Below are 16779 nucleotides of genomic sequence, written 5' to 3'. Positions count from 1 at the left end.
GTCAGGGGTAAGAGATGCTGTACTACATAAGGAGGATGTGGGAGAGGAGACTAAGGTCCTTCAACTCCAGGAATATCTGACACTCAAGACTGGACAGGCAGGAAGCAGCGCTGGCTCCAGGAAACAAAAAGAGAGGCTTGCTAGTGTAAGCTATCAAGGAAGGGGCTCAGCCCACCTAACCCAGGAGGAAAATTGAGATGGGCACCAATTATAGCTAATTTGAGCTGTGTACCCACCCCCTGGCTGTTAATTGTACCTGATTCCTGCAATTACTAAGTGAAAATCTCAGGGGTAAAATCAAGAGTAGGGGAGGAGGGAGGAGGAAAGATAATGTGGCTGGGGACCTGCAAGGGGGACACACGGAAGGTTGGAGAACAGATGGAAGCAGCAGAAGAGATGGAGAATCACAGACCCTTTAGTAACCAACATGGTGGTCTTGCACACATTACAGAAGAAGAAATAGACCTTGCTTTCTCCAGACACTTTATGGCCATCTGCTGGAAAACTGGTCATAATGGTGCTATAAACTTAGGATGACTAGGAATGCGAATGGTGTTCCCCAAGGTTATACACAGGCATGTGCATAACCAAGAAAGGGCCCTTTACCTCTGCACCCTGCAGGGGTAAGGCACCACTGTCTTAATAATTAAGGGGACAGCACCCAGACCTGGGGAAGCTCCCCCTCCCCTTCTGTGGTTTCCTCTGGTCCTCACTCAGATAAGGACACATGAACCACAGCAAAGAAGGGGATCCTGAGTCCTTCTTTCTTGCTGCTTTCTTTGGTTCTTGCCAACCTCTTCCTTCCTCTGGCCTGGGCTGCTGGATCAGACCCTTGCCTCTAGGTTAACACTCAGCTTCCACCACAAAGGGAGAGCACAGAGATGCTCTGAGGACTGGACACGTCATTGATATGAGATGACCATGTGGCACACACCATGCAGTCACTCTTTCCTGGGGGCATATTCTTCTATTCTAGAAGAATGGAAGAGACGGAGTCTCTGGGGTCCACAGGGGTAAGGAAAGTAAGACAAGAGAGACCAGAGATGCATAAGAACTTAAAAATCATGGCACCAACCTGTAGCAGAGCTGGGTGGAGGTGTGGGTCTGGATCTGAGTTTCATGCAGCCCAGCCAGGGAAGTCAGGATTAACTCAAGCCGCTTAGCTCAACCAGAGCTGCATTTCTGGGCTTCAGAGTACACCAGGCAGCCCAGTTGCTCCAAGAGAGACAGAAGCTGCACTCAAAAGTTCATGGGAGCCATGAACAGGACCTGGCCAATTAAGCCTCCCCAGACCAGCCCTCAGGCACCTGCCCACAGACACATGTGCCGTCCTCCAAAGGCTCATAAAACACAAACAGACCAAAACCTAAGTACCCAGATGCAAACAGCATGCAGGCAGGTCCACACAACACATATTCACATGGGTGAGTTAAAATAACCCTAGTTCCCATTTACGGAACTTCTTCAATGTGTCAGCCTCCATACTGGGTAATTTATATTCATTATCTCATTATCCTCCCAACAATGCCACTTGTTAACCTCACTCCACAGAACAGAAAATGAGGCTCAGAGACACTAAGTAACTCACCAAAAATCCCACAAATGATGCCATATATAAATAGGTACACAGATATTATAAATTATAGCATGTGAATGTTAGACTAATAATATCATGTAATGTTAGTAGAGATATTGATAATCAAGATGGGTAATATTAAAAGATACTGTTATTCAGTCACTCAGTCATGTCCGACTCTGCGACCCCATGCAGTGGAGTTTGCCAAGCCCCTCTGTCCCTCACTAGCCCCTGAAGTTTGTCCAAGTTCGTGTCCATCGCGTCGGTGATGCCATCTAGCTGTCTCATCCTCTGGTGCCCTCTTCTCCTGCCCTCAATCTTTCCCAGCATCAGGCACTTTTCCCATTGTAATACTGAATAAAAGGACAATATTAATGGTGGTGGCAATAATAATAGCTAACTGTGTCAGGTGCTGTTCTAAACCACTCATCGGTCCAAGCCCTTTCCACAAATTAGCTCGCTTCATCTTCTCAGTAACACTCTCAATTAGGTACCATTTTCTAGATGAGAAAACGACAGTGCAGAGAAGCTAAGTAGATTTCCCGAGGCCCCCTAGCTGGTGAGCAGGAGAATCTGAATGTGAAGGCAGGCGCAGGCCTTTGTGAGGGTGAGGAGGGGAGGCTGGGGCCAGGTCCAGCCTGGCCCTGGAGTCAGCCCTGAGGCCGACCCCTTCATCCTCCCAGGCAGGCGCCCTTGGAAAGAACCAGTCCCATCAGCCCCCTGTCATCGGCCCCTGCTCACCTCTGCTGAATTGGCAGCTCCGGTCAGACAGCTTCAGGGCAGAGCTCTGGGTCTCCTGGGAAAAGAGTGGTAAAGGTGGGCATCGAGGCCAGCCTGGATGTTCAGCATCCCCAGGGGAGGGAATCAGGCTGCTTGTTCAACAGCTGGGAGCGCAGGCACCCCTGAACACCAGGGCACGAGGCCATTTTCCAGGCGTCTACATCCAGGGCGGAGGGAAAACCCAGCTACTGACCCTGCGCGGCACCCGGGGCTGCCTCTCCCTCTCGCCCACCCTGGCTCGCACCTGGCCTCCCGAGCTGACTGTTCTCACGTGCTCTCCTTCCCACCAGAGTCGGCCCCTCTTCTAGCCCCTCTCTTTCAGCAGACCAATCCATTCTGTAAGAGCAGAAGAGTGAGGAAGAGATCAGGCTACAGAGACTGAATGCACGGCCCCGATAAGAGAGCGAAGAGCCTCCATCTGTGGCACAAGGGGCCAAGGAGGGGATAATAGCCCAGACCCTGTGTTCTGTTCGGCCGCACAATGGGCAGCTTTCAGCAAGCGCCCTCCTGGTCTCTAATCTAGCAGGAAGGGCATGTGTGCAGTCTATTAGCATTTATTTTCCCTTTCTGCATTATACTGATAACCCAGTTTCTGACCCAACCTCTCGCTTTCTTTTCATTCCACATTATAATTCTGCTTTCTTAAAATCCTATTCAGCTATATTAAAAAAAAAAGAAAAAGAAAAACCCTCTAACTCTCTCTACTTTTCTACCATTTGAAAGCACATCAGTATTTTTTTTTTTCCTCTGCTGAACCAAGGTGACTCCTACAAAGGATTTACCATTCTGGATGGTAATGATGGTTCAAGAGCTAACGGACAGGTAGCATTCTTGAGGCTGTATTTATGAATTCACTAATAGACATCAACATAAAGGATGAACCTCAGAGGTAAAACACATAGCTGTCACAGAAACCAGACACCCAGGACAGGTAAAGGGTCTCCACTCAGCTCTGCCATCCAAAGAGCCGGCAGTGAGACTGACGCAAGTAGACTCAGGCCATACTATCATGTGATGGCCCGGTGGACAACAGTTATTCACCTGGCTATTTGTTTTAAGCAAAATTCTCCCAAAGTAAAATTTAATCAATGGCTAGTGATTCTGAAAGCAGACATTTTGTGAAACTGTCTTGAGCTTGTCTTCTGAGAAAACCAGCAAATTGCCTATGATCATGGAAAGTGGCATCTTTTGTAGCCAGTGCCTTTTGTTCACTACTGGGGCCTCCCTCTGGGACAGGAGTTAAACTTATTGATCATTGGAAGGTCCTAAAACAACAATAGGATAAGTGGGAAGACTGCTGGGATGTGATCACCGTGAGGAATGCAGAGGTCTGAGCCGGAGGTTTATGCCACACATGTGCTAGTGTGGTGCTGTCATTGATATTTCTTCTGTGACTTAAAAATAACCCACCAACATAACAGAATGATTAGGCATTTCTAACCCTGGGGAAATCTCCTGGACTCCACGCTGATGCTGCCTGGTTGTGTAAATATTAAGAGAAATTCTGATTCACAACTTCATCTAAGGGAGTAATTTCTCACAGAAGCCTGACCTCCTGCCACCCTTGAAAAATATAAAACTCTCCAGAAAATTGGCCACATATAAGAGGGAACAAGAACACGGGATGAGTGACACCCTGATTCTCACGCAGGTAGGTTCTTTCCTTTCCTGGAAGGACCACAGCTTCCTCAGCACAAGTGTGAGGAAGATGAAGGACTGGACTCCAAAGAATCTTCTGACTAACAGGAGTGCTGTGTTGTTCAAGATGAAGTGAAAGATAACACATTCCCATCATGGGTGACAAGAAGGGCATGACACTCAGATCAGGTCTTCTTCAGTCAACAGATGGTCTTTAGGCGGATGACCCTACAGTCCAAATTCCAGCAGGACTTGAATTCTGAGTCATTTCCAAAGGAGTGGAGGCTCTGATTGACACGAGCACTCACCCTGTCTTCACTATGCTTTTACTAAAATGTCTGGGAAATAGCCAGAGAACAAGGAAGATGCTGGGTTGTGGAATGACATGACCAGGTCCAAATGGGGACCAGGCACTGGCCTTCAAATCTCTTTGTGTCCATTAAGGGCTGGAGGCCAGTCCCAGGCTGGTGATAAGTGAAGGGTACTAGGGAAGTGTCCTCACCACATGCCTGCTCAGAAGGATAGTTTGTAGAAATCCAGAGTGGACAAGATCTCAAACTCAGAGGCCTGCGGAGGCCAGGCAGGTGGTGCAAATGAGGGAAATGGGCTGAGAAATAAACTTCTGTGGCCATGGAGAGCATGCATCCTGTTTCAAGGGCAGTCACTTCTCAGTCCCAGTCTTATCAGTGTCTTGATGAACAGGAATGCCAAGTCCTACCTTGACAGACAACCCAGACTTTCAAGACACACAGAAAATTGATTTCATTTTATGTTATCAACTAATTCAAAAATTTTATAATATTATGCTGGCCAGATCTGGACCTCAGGCCATCAGTGGGCAACCTTGTTCTAAAGAACATTGAACCCATCATTTTTATCATTACCAGGCATCTCACCAGTATGTGTTTTTACCAAGAACTAGTTTCTCCAGTGAAATTCGATAAATAATCCTGCCTCTCTGGAGTTTGGCACCCTCTCAGTGGAAGATATTTAATTTCCAACTGAAATTTCAGATGTTTTCTTTCAGGGTATTTGGAGTGTACTAATCACAAAGGATACAAAAGTGATAATCAAGATATTTGGTCTCCTGCAGCTCACATGCTAGTTGGGAAGGTGGAAGAGAGGCAACATACATGTATATACACACATGCATGCATAAATGCAAATACACATATGTGCATGCACACATATACATTCACATTATAGATAGATATGTGTTATAGGTAAAGGCGATAGCATTTGCAATGATTTGAATATGGAGAATTTTTAAAAGAGAACATCAAAGATGGTGCTTAGATTTGTGGCTTTAAAAGAGGTGGATGAGGAGGATTGAGGCATGAGATTTACAGAAAAATCAAGAGTTCTGTAACTGAAGTTGTCAAATCTGAATCGCATATTAGACACCCAGGGGCAATATCCTGTATGACTCTGCAGACTAGAGCTGTGAAAAAAGAAACTTGCTTGATGGTTTCCTCAAGAACTCTCAAAAAGTCAATGGAAGGAGACTGAAATCTACAAAGCTGCTTTGTATGATAATAACACTGACCACCACCACATTTAGTGGTAACATTGACCTAGGAGTCAGGGTCCACACTTGATATCACGAGGATCTTCATCATATTGCACAAAGAGTTCCAGAACAACTATTTTATTACAATTTTACAATAAAGTTATGAGAAATGTGCTACTTCAAGCTCTGATAGATCTGTTTAGATATTTTACTAAAGAAAGTATTTCTATCCTTCACTAGAAACACGCCTTGGAGATAACTTTCCCTGCTTCATCGTCACGGGCCAAACCCAAGTCACAGAGAGTGACCTTGACACTTGATGGAGCAGGAAAGTGTAAAGAGGGGCCTCTCCAGCCTTCCTGCCCCTAGACGCACAGGCTCCCAAGTGCATCAGGTTGTATGATCGCCTGTGAGTGTGGAGAACCATCTTCATTAATTAAACTTATTATTACCATGCTTGGAAAAAATGGCTCATTAGCTCTGGCACTATAACAATGCCTACATTGTTTCCACCTACTGGAGCCCAGGGATTTACAGCAACTGCAGTACTCTCTGCAATAGCTGTGATTTTTGACAAAGTGCACACTCACCACCTCCTCCCAATTGACTGAGCCCTTTTGCCCTCCAAGATTCCTTGTCAGCCTCTAGTGATTTCTCAGCATTCCTTACAAGGGATGCTCTGGGATGTCAAGGTACCAGGAGGAGGAGGAGAGCCCTAGACCCAAAGCAAAGGCAGATTGAGCCTCCGGAAGAAATTAGACCTAGGACAGAGCAGAAGGTGTTTTTGTGTCTAGTAGGTGGTGACTACTAGGGATTATTCAGAGCAGTCCTCCCTGATCACAGGAAAAATGAAAGCAGAGGAGGAACTGCATGGCTTGTCTACCTTGGGAGACTCCTCCTGTGCCTCCAGGCAGCAGGCCTAGATCTAGCAGAGGGTGGGGCAGGGGTTGGCGGGGAGGCTCTGATCACTATTGTGCTGCAGAAGGTTGAAACCACTGCTCAAAGTCACAGAGAAAATATTTACTTTATTAAACCCCCCTAACAGAAATCAGCCCATTCAGATTAATATTGCTTCCCGATATTGCTTTCCAAATGTTAGGGGCAGTGACCTGGAAAAGTGAAAAGCTTTATTTAAGAGCGTCGATGTCTGCATCTAAATGGATGGGTCTTCGGATGTCAGAAGAACACAACAGCCATTGGTTGGAGTCTAATAATCTTTGGCTGTCCAGATATGAAACTTGCTGTTGCCCCCAGTGAAGACTTGCAGAGAGCACAGCTATAAAACATGGATGTTTGCTTTCGAAAGCAGAAAGTCACAAGGGAGTGTCGCTTCCATGTTACCCTTAGAAGAAGCCAGATAAGCTGTAAAATTATAGCTTTTAAACTCATCAGAGAGCTGAGGATATCAATAAGCCTAAATGAATTAAATTCCAGAAAGCAATGAGCCCTTCCTTGGAGAGTAGAGACTCAGAGCTCCTGGCATCCTTGGTGGAGAGGTGGGAAAGGAGGAATTCAATAGAGACAAAGGCACAGAGAAACCAGCCGAACAGTTCATAAATCTCCCACGGTCTGTGTGAGCTGGTGAGATAGAAAGCCCATGGTAATCCTTCCAGAGAACAACTCAGCTCCCCTGCCCCTATCTTTCCCATAGCCTTTCACCATGGGCATGGTATATTAAAGGCTGGGGGCAGGGCAGAGACCTGATGGAGAGCCCCCCTCCCACAGCATATGAGACCTTCCCAAATTGCAAGACAGGGACCCATTGCAAGAGAGCTGAGAAAGTCTCCCTGAGATCCCATGGGCTCATAGTAGGTGCCCGGGTGCAGCCCCTGAAGTCTGGGACTCGGGTGGGCAGAGGAGCCAGGAACCAACCCTTCAAGGCTCTGAAGGTCTGTGCTGAATGCACTGGAGGAGCCGTCCAAAGGCTGGGAGCAGGGGAACAGGATGGAGAGAAGCTTCCCGAGGAATAGAAAATCAGGGAAAGAGTCAGGGCATTGTTTCCTCATGTGAGATTTTAAAGCAAAACAAGGTCATAAGAGGGTATGAGTTGATCTGAGTTAAAGTGGGTCCCACATATCCCCTAGGCCTCACCTACCTGGTGCAGAACCCTGGCCACCATTTCCCAAGCATCCCAAACACCTGCAGGGGTGAGGGTACACAGGGGTGTGGGGGGAGAGTGGCAAAGCAGCACTGAAGGAAATAGAGAACTCCAGGAAAAAGACTGGCAGGTGGGCTATTAGAACAGAGCCTTCCATTGTCCAGGAAGCTATAAAGCTCAAAGATCTCTTTAATCTCACCTCTGTTCAGATCCCAGGCCCTGCTGAAAGGGCAGTCTTGAGCACACACTCCGAATATTTAAAGCTAGAAGAGAACTGAATCTAACCCAAGCCGCCACAAAGCTCAGGCCCAGCTCAACATACTGGATTAACTCATCTTTCCGAATTACCAGCTTGACAGAAGATTGGGGCTTTATCATTTCTAGAAGTAAAGTGTATTTACTTCTTCCACGTTAGTCTTTTTCATACATCTGATGTGGCACACAGTAAAAAAAAAAAAAAAGAAACACACAAAGAAGCAAGAAAATGTGACACATGGTCAAAAGAGAAAAAGAGTAATGGAATCAGAATAAGAGAAGGTCCAAACATTGAATTTATCATACAGGGAACTCGCAGGAAAAAAAAAGTCTATGATAAATATGCTAAAGGCAGTATGTGTGAAAAGATGAGGGATTTTATTAGAGAGTTGGAAATTACAAAAGAGAACAAAATGGAAATGCTATAAATAAGAAATACAATATCAGAAGTGAATAATTCATTTGACAGGGTTAAAGCAAACTGGACAAAGTAGAAAAGAGGATAAGTGAACTTCAAAACAGGATAATAGGAATTACTTTGAATGAGGGAAGTTTCTGGAAACATAGAGATATTTTACATGTTGTTTCAGTGGCAATTACACAAGTGTATACAACTGTTGTGCGTGCTCAGTTGCTTAGTCTTGTGTGACTCTCTGTAACCCTACGGACTGCAGCCCGCCAGGCTCCTGTGTTTATGGGATTTCCCAGCCAAGAATCCTGGAGTGGGTTGTCATTTCCTCCTCCAGGGGATCTTCCTGACCCAGGGATCAAACCTGCATCTCTTGCATTGGCCCGCAGATTCTTCACCACTAGCATCACCTGAGAAGCCCATACAATTGTCAAAATTCGTCACATTGAACTTCTAGGATTTATGCATTTTATTTTATGTAAATAATATCAATAAAATATGAATGGATGAAAATATGGAGGGATATTACACAGCATCTTTATTGAGCCTCTGTGTGTTGTAGATCCTTCAGTACTAGATGGGAATAAGATCAGATTCTTAGGGCAGCTATTGCCTTTATAGGGTTTCCAGTCTCTGAAGGAGTCAGACAGCACCTTCCCTTTCAGGGAAGAAGTCAGGGCATTGCTTCTTCACATGAGATTTTAAAACAAAACAAGGTCATAGGAGGGTATGAGTTGACCTGAGTGACACTGGGCCACATGTATCCCCCAGGCCTCAGCTACGTGATCAGTGGGGAACCTTGGCCACCATTTCCCCAGCATTCTAAACACCTGCTGGTGTGGGGGTGGTTGGGGATGGGGGTTGGTACAGCCTCCTGTTCACTGCCCAGGATAGAAGGCTCCAGAGCTCCAGCATCCAGCCCTAGAATGGGGAAAACACACAGGCCCTGATTCCCCACCGCTGCCAGAAGGGGCTGCATAACCTGGCCCAGAAATTCCAGGGACACAATGCCCCATGGCATTGGCTTCGGGGTGAACCTGAAGCAATCAGAGATAGGAGCTAGGAAGAATCCATAAATGAAGTCCTCCCCTTCCTCCTGCCCCAACCCCAGTCTCTAACCCCGACTGACTTTCCGCAAGTGTAGTCATTCCATGTGGTCCCCTGGAGAAATCTGTTTTTGTGAAGATGGGGCAAACTGGAGTCCCCACAAAAGGCCCCCTGGCATTTTCTCCCCTCCCTTCTCTGCCTCACTTCTCTTTACCCCTCACTCTTGACCTGGGATTAACGCTCCCTGCTTCCCAATAAACCAGGAGCATGGGAGCTTGGCCCCCGTCTCTGTATTTTAGGTAGCCAGACTCATACAAACACAAATGTTTCAGAAAAAGAATAATACTAGTAATTTTTAATGATTACTGAGTTTTTACCATGTATATTTTTCCCTCTTTTTTGAAGTCCAGTTGATTTACAATATCGAGTTAGTTTCAGGTATACAGCAATGTGATTCAGTCAAACATATATATGTATGTACGGGCTTCCATGGGGGCACAATGGTAAAGAATCCACCTGCCAGTGCAGGAGACACAGGAGACATGGGTTCAATCTCTGCCTTGGGAAGACCCCTGGACAACAAAATGGCAACCCACTCCAGCATTCTTGCCTGGGAAACCCTAGGGACAGAGGAGTCTGGCGGGCTGTACTCTCCTGGGATCGCAAAGAGTCATACATGACTTAGCAACTAAACAACAACAATATACATATATATATACATATATTCTTTCCTTAATTCTCTTTCATAGCATGTGTTTTTTAAGTGCTTTACTTAACCCTCTCTAATCCTCACAATAACCCTAAGCAGAACTATTTCTTATGATCCTTATATTACAGATGAGAAAACAGAGACACAGATCAGTTAGTAACTTACCCAAGGCTACGCACGAAGTGGAAGGATGACTAGACTAATCCAAGCAACCTGGGTCACAAGCCCACTTCTTAACAACCATGTTACACTTCCTCCTTCCTAGTAGATGAGATCAAAACAGTGAACATGTCTGGGATGATACCTGTGACTGTGTGAGCTTATCAGAATCCAAACATCTGCTAGGAAGCCAGAAAAACAAATCTGCAGCTTGAACCAGGCCTACGTATTCCAGCCAAGGGCCTGGAAGCATTTCACCTCATTTAACGCAGCTTCATTAGACCCTGTGCAGAGGTGCATACACACCCACGCACACTCTCGCATGTGCAAGAGATTCAGTGAGGCACACCTGCCACGCGGGAGATGGGAACACAGGACACTTGTCCTCTTCTCAGTCTCTACCCCTCCCCCGTCCCGGCAGTCCTTGCAAATGCTCTAAGAGACTTGTCACACGATAATGAAAAACTGAAATGTGACGGATTCAATTACAATTTATATTTTCACTTAACAATCAATTACCTTCCCGTTATTGGAGGAACATCATTAAGCCATGATACCAGGTCTGGAGAGAAAGGCTCTCAGGGAAAGGAGCTACTGGCCCAAGGAGATCTGAACAGGGCTGTTCATCTCCCAGGAACCAAGGGAGGAGGGAGGAGAGGCCCTGAGCAGGAAGGCGGGGGGGGGGGGGGGGGGATGGGGAAGGGCTGGCTGGCTTCCCAGGCTGCACAGGTGTGAGCAGGGAGGCGTTCTGTGCCTGTCTGTGCTGAGAGAGGAAGATAAGGGGATGCCCTCCTTCCTCCTCCCCTGGTTCATGTGGGTGTTTCTAAAATGAACTAGAAAGATGAAGCCCCCTTTGCCTGTCACCTAGGAGCAGCTGATCTCTGAACTTCAATGTTTGCAAAGAAAGGGATGAAGGATGTCGCTAGCAGCCAGCACTGAGCAAGACAGACCGGCCAAGGACCAGGCCACGGTGCGTGGGGCAGAGGCACTTCTGCTGTGCAGCCTCTGCTAAGATCCTTTAAGAGGTTTGGGGCTATCATTGTGTGCTGGCTCCCCAGGTGGGCTTTGTAGAACTCAAGAGGCTCCCTGGGGTTCTGCATCTTGGCAAGCTGCTGCGCTAAGTCCTGCACAGATGCGGTGGCCTCCAAACAGCAGCCGCGCGGGAGGATAAAAATTGAAATCCCAGCTTTCCTTTGGGGAGATGTAAAGAAGGGAAGGAATCCCAATGCAGCCTTCTTTCTCTTCCCCACAGGGCTGGAACCCAGATGGGGACAGGTCTCTCTGCTTCCGGGGGTCTCCGCTTGTCAATCCCTCCCCACACTGCATCCAGAAGGAGTTCTCAAGCACGCAGATATGAACATGTTGCTTAAGGCTTGAAACCTCTCATCGGATAAAATAAAGCCCAAATTCTCAAGAGTGGCTTTTGAAGGGGATCAGAATATGCTACCCCCAAATACGCCACTTCGGAATAAGGATTATTGTGAATGTAAGGCAGCTGAGAATCAACAGATGTAGGGAGGGTTCTCTGGCCTCCCCTTATCTGCCTAAAAACAGGGCATACATTTCCCTTTGTGAAGGTGTTTTCCTCGGCACCAGGAAGGGAAGAGAAACTCTTATCGCTGGAGACGAAAGTCAACACTAAGATGAGTTTGCATAAACAGACCTCACTATAATAATCCTTATCTTCCATGAGTTGCCTTCTGTATTTCCTAGTTACTTCCCCACAATTTATTGTTCCTCGAAGCCCAAGCCCTCTTTCTGTTGCTAAAATGGTATATAAGCATCTAAGTCTAACCACTTTGAGTTTAGCATCTTTCTATGAACTTCTATGCATATAAATATTAATAAAAATGATATGCCTTTTCCTCTATTAATCTGTCTTTTGTTAGTTTAATACACACACCCTCAGGAACTGAACATAACAGGTTACATTCAAAGTCCTTCCCAATCTTGCCTCTATTTCACACACCTTCCAGCTCCCCTGCCTAAACTCGATCTGGTTCCCAAACCATTATTAGCTTGTAAGTGCCTCCTAGAATTTATACATACTCTTGCTTTTTCCCAGCTTCTCCATGTGACCCAACTCCTACGAAAACATTGAAGTTTCTTCAAATAATTTCCTTTTCTGAAGCCTTCTTTCAGCATCATGAGGCAGTGGATGGCCCATTTGTCTTGCTCTCAAAACACTTTGCCCGGGCTATTAGTTAACGAGCTTTTGTGATAATTATGATGTAACCATAGTAAGGAGAGACAGCATGAGAGCCCCAGGGGAAAACTGCCTGGATTCAAATCACAGCGCTGCCTCTTCCTAGCTGAGGGCTCTCAGGCAAACTGTTTATCCATTTAGTTCCTCAGTTTCCTCATCTGTAAAATGTAATTTATGTGAGCTATCTCATGAATAAGGTGGTTGGAAGGATTAAGTGAGCGCTGTATAAAAACCGCTGGATCAATGCATGACAACTAGTACGTGCTCATTTGGGCTTCCCAGGCAGCACTAGTGGTAAATAACCCATCTAGTACTGCAGGAGACCTAAGAGAGGTGGATTCAATCCCTAGGTTGGGAAGATCCCCCAGAGAAGGAAATGGCAACCCACTCCAGTATGCGTGCCTGAGAAATCTCATGGATAGAGGAGACTGGCTAGCTATACCTCAGGGTGTCGCAAAGAGTTGGACATGACTGAGAGACTGAGCAGGCATAAAGGCACACAAGTGCTCAAAAAGTGCTGGTTACACGTTAATTGATTTTTGGTAAACTAAAAGTTTTTTATGAAAGTGTCAGTTAAATCTCAATCATCTTTGTAACCAATGTCAGCAAATGCCTATCACAGAGCCTGGTGTTTCATAAATTCTCAAAAACAGAAAAGAAAAAAGTGTGCTGAATGAGCAGTCACTACACGGAGCTATTGTGAACACAGTAGCTGCTGGTATTTGAAACCATGAATACACCGTTTTGTGAAACATTTCAACTGCTGATCCTGTCAAATGTGCGTACATGGAAGGATTGTGAAAACATTTTAAGGGCTGATACTGTCCATGCATTGAGGAACCACTGTGAAAGTTGACACTGTCAAGTGGGGTGTCAAATATGGTTATATGAAAACAATGCAACCGCAATATATGTGACATATGGATCTATGTTAAAGATATTGTACCAAGGACAAGGTTAAACCAAACCACAGTCCAAATAAAACACCATGTCCTACCTTTTAGCTCATTGTCTTAAAACCGTGATGGATCCAGAAATCCATCACATGCTAATTCTTTTAAAAACATTATGTTTAACTTCCCTTCATGGTTCAGTGATTAAGAATCCACCTGCGCAATGCCAGGGACACAGGTTCCATCCCTTGTCTGGCAAGATTCCACATGCCACAGAACAGCTAAGTCCATGTGCTACAACTGAACCTGTGAATCTAGAGCCTGTGCTCTGCAGCAAGAGAAGCCACCACAATGAGAAGCCCTCACACCACATGGAAGAGTAGCTCCCACTCGCCACAACTAGAGAAAGAACGTTCCTAGCAACAAAGACCAAATGCAGCGCCCCCCACTCAAATTTTTTTAATTAAAAAAACATTATGTTGTCCTGAGTGAGGGAGTGATACAACATGTAAGACCTCCTATGGGAAAAAGTCTCAGGAGGAGAAGCAAAAGGCATGGCCTCCACCCACAGAGAGGAAAGCCTTTCCTAAGCCAGACTTCTGCACAGTCTTCTGCCTGATTTCCTGGAGCTAGGGGCAGTGTAAACCATGATACAGGTGTGGCCAAGATGCTCAGATCTCAAGTTCTTAGGTCCTAAATGTTGCCAGCCCTGGTGAGGGTCAAAGATGAGATGCCCTCTGTCTCCATGGGGTCCTGACCTGGCAGGGACAGTGGGGCTCCTGTACAATGGGCTGAATGATACACCAGACCCACACCTCACCTAGACCTGCACTGCAATGCCATCACATGTTCCCAGGAAATGGGACTGCCCTTTGCACATCACACCACTTCTGTTTCTGAAAGGTAGCCATTACCTTCTAGCTTAAAATCAAACAAACACAAAATGATAAAAAATACCTCTGTGTTTCTACTGCATTAACTTGTCTATTGTATCCTGGAGAGAGAAATCATAATTTTATTTTACATCTGCTGGTCACGTCAGACCTGGAATTGAGTGTCCAGTTAAGGAAAGGGAATAATAATAGCATTACCCCAAGGTTTTCACACAGTGTCTCAAGAATCATAAAAATGGTAAATATGTTTTCATCCTTTGCTTCACTAGTTACAAATCTGGGAATTATGCACAATTTCTCACATTTTGACATTTTTGAAATTTGGATGCACACTTGCATTTGATATACACATGTAATGAAGTGTTTCTTTTTCTCTCCCCACCAAAGTGCTATTAAATTGATGGTGTGTCTTAAGTCAGTTGCATTCATGGGCTCAGTTGCCATAATAAAAATACCACAGACATGGTGGCTCTAACAACAGAAATTTATTTTCTCATAGTTCTGGAAGCTGGGATTTCAAGATCAAGGTGTGAGCAATGCTTGGCTTGTTGATGATGCCTTCTCACTGCATCCTTCCATGGCCTTCTCTCTTGCACTAAAGATCCTTGGTCACTCTTCCCCTTCTTACAAAGACACCAGTCACATTGGATAAGGGCCCACCCCTCATGACCTCATTTAACCTTCATTACCTCTTCAAAGGTCCTATCTCCAGAGATAGTCACCCTGGGGCTTAGAGCTTTCACATATGGATTTGGGAGGCACACCATTTTGTCCATAACATAGTATCTTAGGATCAAGGAAATACAGCACAACCTTCATCATAAAAAAAAAAAACAAGAAATGAGTGTTTATTGAAGTAAACAAGAGACATTTCCATACCTTCTCTGAAAGCAGGAATGTTCTGGCAGTGTGTCTGACCCATTGCTGTCCACCTCAGAGGCCTGGGCTCAGCCATCTTGGAGAAGACAGGCCCAGCATCCTTCTCCACCCACATGCTCATCCCCCAATTCAGGAGTGGCTCCTGCCACGCTCTCTACTGTCCCAATATTTTGGCCCCTCAGGCTGACACTGACAAGTCCCACATGTTATCAGGATCTCACATTTTGTGCCGACCTTAACAAGCCTTATAATTTAATCTTTCCTGAGTAAATCTTTTCCTTCTTTAACTACAGAACGAAGACCTACAAGACCTTCTAGAACTAACACCAAAAAAGATGTTCTTTTCATCATAATGGATTGGAATGCAAAACTAGGAAGTCAGGGGATACCTGGAGTAACAGGCAAGTTTGTCCTTGGAGTACAAGATGAAGCAGAGCAAAGGCTAACAGAGCTTTTGTCAAGAGAACACATTGGTCATAGCAAACACCCTTTCCCAACAACACAAGAGACAACTCTACACACAGACATCACCAGATGGTCAATACCAAAATCAGATTAATCAACCTGATTGATTATGTTCTTTACAGCTGAAGATGGAGAAATTCTACACAGTCAGCAAAAACAAGACCAGGAGCTTACTGTGGCTCAGATTATGAACTCCTTATTGCAAAATTCAGACTTAAATTGAAAAAAGTAGGGAAAACCACTAGGCCATTCAGGTATGACCTAAATCAAATCCCTTATGATTATACAGTAAAGATATACAATGAAAAGATTCAGGAGACAGATATGCCTGAAGAAGAAGTAGCATAACGCCTGAAGAACTATGGACCAAGGTTCATAACATTGTACAAGAGACAATAACCAAAACCATCCCAAAGAAAAAGAAATACAAGAAGGCAAAGTGGTTGTCTGAGAAGCCTTTACAAATAGCTAAGGAAAGAAGAGAAGCAAAAAGCAAGAGAGAAAGGGCAAGATAGACCCAATTTAATGCAGAGTTCCAGAGAATAGCAAGGGAAGATAGGGCGTTCTTCAATAAACAATGTAAAGAAGTAGAGGAAAACAATAGAATGGGAAAGACTAGAGATCTCTTCAAGAAAATTTGAGATATCAAGGGAACATTTCATGCAAAGATGGGAATGATAAAAGACAGAAACAATAAGGAAATCACAAAAGCAGAAGGGATTAGGGAGAGGTGGCAAGAATACACAGAAGAACTCTACAAAAAAAGATCTTGATGATCCAGATAACCACGATGGTGTGGTCACTCACCTACAGCAAGACATCCTGGAGTATAAAATTGAGCGGACCTTAGGAAACATTACTACAAAGATAGTGGAGGTGATGACATTCCAGCTGAGCTACTTCAAATCCTAAAAGATAATGCCGTTAAAGTGCTGCATTCAATATGTCAGCATATTTGGAAAACTCAGCAGTGGCCACAGGACTGGAAAAGGTCAGTTTTCATTCCAGTTGCAAAAAAGGGCAATGACAAAGAATGTGCAAACTATAGAACAATTGTGGTCATTTCAGATGCTCGTAAGGTTATGCTCAAAATCCTTCAAGCTAGGTTTCAGCAGTATGAGAATTGGGAAATTTCAGATGTATAAGTTGGGTTTAGAAAAGGCAGAGGAACCAGAGATCAAATTGCCAACATCTGTTGGCTCATAAAAAAAAAAAACTAGAGAATTCCAGAAAAAATCTACTTCTGCTTCATTGACTATGCT

The sequence above is a fragment of the Bos javanicus genome, chromosome 11 (genome assembly GCF_032452875.1).
Source record: "Bos javanicus breed banteng chromosome 11, ARS-OSU_banteng_1.0, whole genome shotgun sequence".
In the NCBI taxonomy this organism is placed as follows: domain Eukaryota; kingdom Metazoa; phylum Chordata; class Mammalia; order Artiodactyla; family Bovidae; genus Bos; species Bos javanicus.
The sequence above is the reverse complement of the archived record's forward strand: the minus strand, read 5'-3'. Positions refer to the sequence as shown.